Source organism: Bactrocera latifrons, unplaced genomic scaffold, assembly GCF_001853355.1.
Source record: "Bactrocera latifrons isolate USDA-ARS-PBARC rearing strain unplaced genomic scaffold, ASM185335v1 scaffold_44, whole genome shotgun sequence".
Classification (NCBI taxonomy): domain Eukaryota; kingdom Metazoa; phylum Arthropoda; class Insecta; order Diptera; family Tephritidae; genus Bactrocera; species Bactrocera latifrons.
The window spans coordinates 1,263,862-1,272,835 of NW_017537090.1; positions in this window are offsets into that span (position 1 = coordinate 1,263,862).

Here is an 8,974-nt window from a genome sequence, read left to right on the forward strand (position 1 = left end):
TATTTACTATTTCAAATTTTTTGTAATTATTATTTTTATAGTATAAAAGGCAGCTTTAATTTTTCATAATTTCTTTGCTTTAATTTTTAATTTAAAAATTTCTCGTCAATGATTTCCGTTATAACTCTCTAGCGAGCCTTTGTACAGTTTCCTTTAAAGCTAAATAAATCAATATGTAATAATCATTTATTATTAGTGACATTAATTAGCTTCTAATTTCCGCCTTATTTTTCGTAATTATATAAATATATATGTGTATGTGTGCATACATATGTATATGCGAGTATATAAGTATATGTAACTAACTGTAAGTGAGTTTAGTTTAAACAAAGCGAAAATATGTTGTGAAATATATATGTAAAACAAAGCGAAAATATAACAAAACTAACAACAACAAAGCGCTAGAATAAGCACTAGCTCAAAAGCAAAGCAAGTTGTGTTTGTATGTATTATTATTACTATGCTCTGCTATGTTAATCGGAAGGCGCTTAAATTCTCTGTTAAACCCCATGTAATTTGTACACTAATTTAGCGGAAAGTAACTAGCAAACACACTCATACATACAACAGTTAGATAAATCAGCAGCGCAGTTAAATGAATGATATAACAGTAAATAATTATATAACTATAAACATATGTAATACATAAGTCAGACCTCTTAAGTAACACACTGCAAATTGTCACTACCACATCTGTAATTTATATACAATACATACATATGTAGCCCCAACCCCGCGCCAAAACTACAAATGAACGCAAGTGTATAACTGTAAAAAGTAAAGAAAGTAAAGAGAGTGTATAATTTACCATAATTTGTACTATAAAACGTTTAAGTATGTATGTAATTAAGTTTAATTAGCGTTTAAGTTATGATTTTTTTGTACGTGAGGAAGTAACGGTTATTTATGCTTATGCTCTTGAGTGTCTTCAGTGCGCATGCGCGCCACGCTTTACGTTCGCACCTAATTTAATTATAAATATTTCGCAAAATAAGCTTAAGTTCAGCCCTACTGATGGGTGTGGCACGTCGTTCGTGTGAAACAAGCGAAATTATTAACTAATATTATTGATCTACAAAATACCATTTTTTTTTTATAGTAAAAAAAACACACAAATATATCTGTCTCTTATACACATCTAGATGTGTATTATAATCTATATATACATATTTAAACGAATGTAATCTACTAAGGAGCGCGCGTTTAACGGTAAAATGTTTGGTAAACGCTGTCAAGTCGTAGGCGCAGTGGCGAGCGTAGCGCGCAACAGTGCGAGCGGAAAAGCATAAAATTCCAAAATTTTTAATTGAAATTTATCACCTACACATACACACATATACATATGTATATGCTTATAATATATTATTATATATATATATATATTGTACGGTAAGAAAATGATGAAAATAAATATTAATAAAATCAAATGACGAAATTGCATTAAAATTTGCCGCAACAATAACACTAGGAGCGTGTTGTGCTCATTTGTGCGATTGCGCATTATAAAAAACAAAAACAAAAATCACATAGAAGAATGCATACCTCCTGGTATGTAATGCAGTTACACAGAGTGTGCAGAAAAGATAAATTTAATAAATAAACTGGTTAAAATGAAAAAAATTAAGTAAAAAGAAAGAGCTTTGCATTTTTATTTCGTAATTTAAATCCAGTAGCACCCAGTTTTATCCATTTTAGGCACAAAGATGCACCCCGTTATTAGAAGAACACGTTTTGGTCATAGTTTATCCTCCTTCGCCTATTTGAAATAGAATTAAATAGATTCGTAAGTGAACCAGTCAAAGGTAAGTTCGCGTATACTTTTTAGCAGCAATGTTGCTCTGAACTCCTCTCAACCGTTTTAGCGTTGAGTCCAATTCACCTTCCTAGCCAAGTAAACGACATGCAATATGATTTTCACTCAGTTTGTCATAGTTAATCTAATCTAAAGTAACACTATGAATTTCTTGTTTCCATTGAGTACAGCTTGGGTTCTTATGTTTACTCAGGGGTGTTGTGGAATCCAAGACAGAATTGCTTAGCTGTCAGAACTGCAAACCAATTCTGATTTTAAATGGTGTCACAGAATCTGATTGGATTTTCATGTTTTCGAACATACGGAAAACCAGTATTCGAATCAGCTGTTTACTAAAACTTGCAAATGAATACAATTGAAATATTATATTAAAGATAAAAATAAGTTCCGCATTAAAGGAAGATTTGAACAGATAACATTTATCGAATGACGAAGACGCTTTTGGATTTTAATTTACTTTTATTACGTTTTGTAAATTTTCTTTAGGGGGGTAGCCTGCTTTAGAAGTTTTAACAAATTGAATTCTTCTTTGCTTAAATTTTTTTAAAAATTATCTAAGAATATTACCCCAAAGTTATAGATGGGAACTCGAAATATTGTCGAAGCTAGAAGGGAAATAGTGACCGAGCGTCTAGCAGATACATACATACATATGTACATATATGAACGCTTGGACAGAAAGCGAAAACTTTGACGCGCGATTTCTGGGTTTTTCAGTTTTACGATTTTTCTTAACTGGCGGCCAGGGTAAAAAGAAACTAAACCTCGTATGAAATTGGGGCAAAGTTTATTATCTTTGACATTAAATTATCTTCTATTTAAAAACTGAAATATACTAAGAAAATTTGAATTTGAACATACGTTTAAACAACATAAATTAACATTTTTTTAGTCAAACACCACTTTTTTTAAATTTTTAGAAATTTTAGATTTTTAGACTTTTTTGAAATTTTCATAGTTTAACTTGAACATACGTTTTAAAAAAAAATGAATATTTTTAAATTTTTTGCTTGCCATAGAAATTGCGTCCTGCATACTGCTCGCCGTCCGGGCAATTGCTTCCCTAAGGCAGAATATCAAAGAATTCGCATCCAAACAACTTCCGGGCGATGTTAAAATATAAAACTATAAGCCCTAGACATTTCTCTTTATCCTTCCCTCTCCCTCCCAACAAAAAAGCAAGTTCCCCCTTAAATATCCGAATTTTTTCCAAAACTCAATAATTAAGACTTTTCGTGTTTGTTTCGTAACAATCAAATAACTTGATTTCTTAACTTACATTTCAAATCTGTGTGCGACTATCTTCTTGATTTGTTTCTGATAGCAAAACCTATAAAATTGGTTTCCGTGACACCCAAAACCGATACAAATTCTGTTTCGAACATCTAACCAATAATATTGGAATTCATGACACCTACTGCTTTTTTTGATCGCTTTCAATTCTGATTCCGACAACAATCAGATTCCACAACACCCCCGACTGCTTTCTTGCGGTATCCAATCATGGTTATTTAACAGCATTTCAGCTGATTTCAGTGAATCCTTTATATAATATAAAATTTTATCATTCTAACGGAGAAGCATCCCGAAACACCAAAGCCATGAGAAGAGAGACATCCATTGACATGCATTTTGGTGTGCTTCACACTTCTCTGAATAAATGTTTGTCCTTTTCTTAGCCAAACACGTAATAATAGTCTTGACAGTTAATAAGAAGACAGAAACATCTCACTCAATTATTTATCGATTTAATAAGTTACAAAACGGTCCTTTTGGAATCTGGTAACTATCGTGATTATGTTTCTGAAAATGTAGTTTAAAATTCTTCGAAAACTGAACACCATTTCAGAATGAATATTATATTTTTGTAATATTTTTCCAATTTCACTTTATTTAATTTAAAATTTTTAATATATTTATTTAAGTATTTATATGTCATTTGGGTGTATGCCTTTAAGCCATCAATACATATGCCTTATTGCCTAGTAAACATATTTTCTTTATTAGCTACATTTACATATATGATTAGACAAGTATGCCTTGGCTGAGTGTCACACTTATGATCATTATACTGATCAATATTCATTTATACACTACAAAAAATATTTGTGTTGTTTGTTTTCATGAAGTATTCGTTTATTTGATTATGAAACATTTTTATTTAACACACCTTCTTCAATCATTAAGTACAGTTATTTGATCGTTTTGTGATCACACGGTGACTATGTGACTGTTCGCCTTCGTTTATGGTGTTATTTTTTTACAGTGTCAACATGATTTGTTGAAGAAATGTCAACTGAACAGTTAACAAAAATTTTTTAATAATTTTGCTGCGAATTTGGAAAGGTTTTATAAAGTCTCTCAGATAATATAGATAAACCTTCAAATATATATAGTAGTATTTTAGGAAAATGGATTTCGTTGGATGTGGCATAGGAATTCACAACGAAGACTTGAAAATTGTATACTTCACGCAGGATCCACTTCAACTTGGTAGAAATGGTATGAGATTGCTGTTAGTCTTCTTCAGGGTTTCACGCTAGGTCTTAGTACCCATTGCAAGGAAACTCTATTTCTAGTTCACAACCCAGCACATATCAGCACGTTTGAAACAATATTGAAGCTATTGAAGCTCTACGTACCATATTTTAACGAAGGTGGCTCCTTTACCAGCACTATCAATAAAGGTTTCTATGAAGAGTTTTCACTTTAGACTTATGCCTATGCTTGAAACTGTTTTTTCACTGCCACAAAAATGAGCTTGGCAGCAATGTTCGAGTCTCAACTGACCACCGTCTCAAAGCTTTGGTCATTGTCTGACAGAGTTGATTAGAAAATGCTCTGCGTTGGTATATCGTAGCTCCATTTGAATGGTTATTTTTAATTGCATTAATGGGTAATACGAGCCTTAATATTATAAAAAGGTTTATATTCCTGCTAAAATAGCAGCCTAAATGTAGGCAAAAGTAAAAAGTGGCTAGACATTATAAAAGGGTATGTGTCTTTGCTAAAATTGCAGCCTAACGTAGGCAAAGCTCCTTTTTTTTAACACACAGAGAGCATAAATGTGTATGTATTTCCATGTATAATTCCATATCAAATCCATTTTCCTCGAAACACAAAATTATATTTTGAACAGGTTCCAAGAAAATGTAAGACAAATTCCTTTCAAATACAAAAATTGTATATATAAGCTAAATTTATATAAAAATTATATTTATTTTAACAATATAAATATTAGATACTTATATACATACATAAGAGTATATGCAGTTCGATAGTACTAGGTATAGCTATAGATTATATATATATATAGGTAAGTTTAAGTATAAACTATTATTTATGGTCCTAAAAATCTTACTACAATACATAAAATAGTGGTGTATTGTAGGATTTAAGTATAAATATATGTATGTATGTAGGATTTTACAGCTATGTAGTTAATTAGTAAATTTATATGTACGTAGTAGACTAGATAGTGAACTCGCATTGACACAACAATTGTTTGGGGCAAGCTCATAGTCATAATCTTCAGTAGAAAATTGTTTAGCACAACCATATTCGTGTTTCGAAACGCTTTTGAGACTGTCGTTTCGCAAAATTTTACAAAATCAATACCAACAACTTAGTAGTTATGTACATATGTTATACATTATATGTAATTTACATATACATATGCGGATGCTTAAAGTACTAGGAGGTTACTGATATATTTCACATGTGACTAGCTCATTCATAAAGATGGACTAAATAACTCTGAAGAAATGAACTCAGTACTAATCGATGTACATTAGTACTGGTTTTAAACTCTAAATTTATATTTTTGAACTAAACTGTACAGTATTCGGCTTGGCATTGGACCAAAACAACTTTTTTGGAGGAGTGCCGTCGCTACAAATAATACCTTTGCTTGAAATATCTAACGAGTTTTTCAATAGGAACCCTACAAAAGTAGAGTAGAGAGTAGGGACAGCAAATGACGTCATACATTAACCCGCTCTTTTGACATTTCTCTTCGGTAAGGTTCGCCATTTCATCATGGATGGATATACGATCCAACAACGAGTCGAAATTATTAAAATTTTCGACCGAAATTTGTAGTTAGTGCCCTCAATTTTAAGAGCGCTACGTCCAATTTATGGTTGTCATAATCATATGTGGTTCTAACCGTCCTGTCAGATTAACAATTGTCTACTGGAAACTTTTTAGTTCACAGCCACAGTACAAAATTTACCGCACCAATGAGATAAAGAAGTGCCCGTAGTGTCGAGTATGTGCGTGTATTGGGCTGAGCAATAACTTGAAAATGACTCGAATTTTCACCGAAAAATTATCTTCAGCGATAAGCCACATTTATTTATTTATTTAACATTTATTCTTCCGTTATAATCAAGACCTTCAAGTTACTGTGAATGGGGATCGCTATCGCTCAATTATAACCAAATATTTTTGGCCCGAATGGGATGATATGGACGTGGAAAATATGTGGTTCTAATGGTACAGCGCGACAAGCACACAGCGAATGCCACAATCGATTTATTGAAAACCAAGTTTGGAAAATATGTTATCTCAGGAAATGGCCCAGTCAAATAGCCGCCTCCGTTCTAGTTCTAGCGCTCTCTTCGAAAACGCCGTTATGCCTAATCTAAGCCAAAGATATCTCGTTAGATACAAAAGTCCTCTATACATGGTCATGTATTATGGCGTACTGAACGTGCTATGGGTCTTGAGACCCAGCATTCACTATTGGATAATATTCGACCGGATAGACCACTGTATTATCCATCTTTTAGTGGAAAACCTATGCTGCCGAAACGTCCTTTACCTGGAGCACCTAGTACTAGTATTTATAGTACTTGTAAATATTAATTATTTTCCTTAGTGTCTAAAAGATAATCCCTGCTTACGACCAAAATTTATCGAAAGAGGCCATCAAGTAAGATCTAAGTAAAATCGAGCTAAATCGATGCATCAATTTGATCAAATATGGAAGTTCGATGTCAAAGGAAAGTTAAATAAACTACTTAAAAATATTAAGGGATTTTTTTAAGGAACTTACAGCACCTAATGCAGACGAATCAAAAATGGCGATTTAAGTGATAGCCAGAATCTGTTGTTGGGATACCTCAGGCTACTCTTTCAGCTTCCGGAATACTGCAGTATCTTTCAGGTGGAAGTGTTTGCAGTGAGGATAGCGGTTGAGATAAAAGCAATCAAAATATACGACGAAAGTCAGGCGGCTATCTCACAACACAAAACGTCAGAGAATGTTCTTAAATGCAGAGTGACGGCAGATGTAGTGGCTGATGGAAAGCGGCTGCATATATACTGGTCTCTAGACCACAAAGGAATTCCGGGAAACGAAATAGCTGATGAGATATATGCCATCCGTCTGGCTACCAAACAAGTACAGGAAATGCGGAAGTTACTACAAACGATATATAAAGAAGTTGTGGAAAGGGCTGGCATACGGATCCGAGCAAGGTGGAATCTCTTAAGTGCATACAAGATTGCCAAAATGATGTGTAAGAGCTTCGTATGGCCACAAGTCACCACCTACTTTCATCACTGGCGGGCCGAATGGACATAAGTAACGACGATACATACAAAAAGTGCAGAGAATTAGGCATGAGAGAGACGTTGGATCACCTATGCTTCTGACTAGCCTTATCTAGAACTCGTCTTAGACATCTAGGAGCTTTACGGTTGAAGGAACTAGATGGAATTCCAAAATTTGATATGAAGTCGCTCTTAGAGTTAGAAAAAAGCGTTGATGCCCAGTATGAGGAATACTTCAGTTCGAATTAAACTGCACCACCATCTGGCATTACTAAGGACCCGTTAGTCAATGTAAGTCGTAACAGCCGTCCAGTGTAACATAACCTAATAAACTTATGAAAAATATATGTTTTAGCAGTTAATATAATCGAGATTAAGATAACCACTGCTTCTATTGAATTTCATACAGATAATCGAGCACATGCTTGGGAAATTATAATTTATTTGTTTTTGTAAGACAATAATTTGCTAGTTTTTAACTTTCCACTAATCTGTATTGACATTGGATTGTTTGGTTATTTCCAGAACTTCAGAGTTGTCAGCTTATATTTTAGATTTTTAATTGTCTTAACTAGAACACTTAAATAACATTTATAAACAATTAAATATACTTTTATACAGTTAATTATTTATATTTCCATTACATTCACATATTTCATATTTCATATTTAACTATTTCGGTTTTGTTTAGGTATATTTGAGTACCGTTAGCACAGAAAGTGTACGTTCCCCTGCTGAAGGAGCTAGATTTTGATTGATATATTAATTTTTCATTAAAAATCTAGTTTTAAAATTGTGTTTGGTGAATTTTTAGTTCTTCTTAAACTTTTTAAGACTTGAAACAGTTTTTCGTGAATATTATTTTGTATGCTAATTTAGCGAAAAACTGCTGAGAGAACTTTGCAATATTATTTTTTGTTTCAAGATTCGTAATTTCATTAGCATAGTTTTTATGACAGCCATTGAGAGTGAAGGCGTTCTTAGACTTTAGTAGAGACAAGCAACGTTCTTATGTGTGTTCGATATTAAAATTATTTTTCAATGCATGATTTTCTTACAGAAACCATTGATCTTCATATATCGGTTGTGCAATATACGCTTGAGTAGGTGTTTGTTTGTATGTATATAATAGCTAGTAAAGTCATCAATTAGCATTTCGACTGCTCTAAAATCAATCGTTTAAACTAAAAATCAGCATTCACACAACAGTGTTAGTAGAGCTTAGAGCAGACAATTGAATTAAGCGCGGCATAAAGTGCACTTAGAAAAACTCTCAGCTTATCGTGACACATTTAGAATAATGTATTTCGTTAGGGTAGGTAACCAAAGCTTAAGTTTATGTTTGTATAGCAGCTATAACGTCCGATCTCAACAATTATTTCTAAACTTGTAGCGATGCTGTGGAGAATAATGCCTAATTTCGTAAGGATACCTTGTCAAATAAAACAGTTTTCCATACAAGGACTTGAGTTCGGCGGGTCAGTTTGCGTGACGATATGATATAGTTGTTCGATATCTGACGGTCCGGAAAAAGAGCAGCTCTTTGGTGAGGCCTTTCAGACAGATATCTTAATAATCTGAGGGACAGGTTCACTATATGTG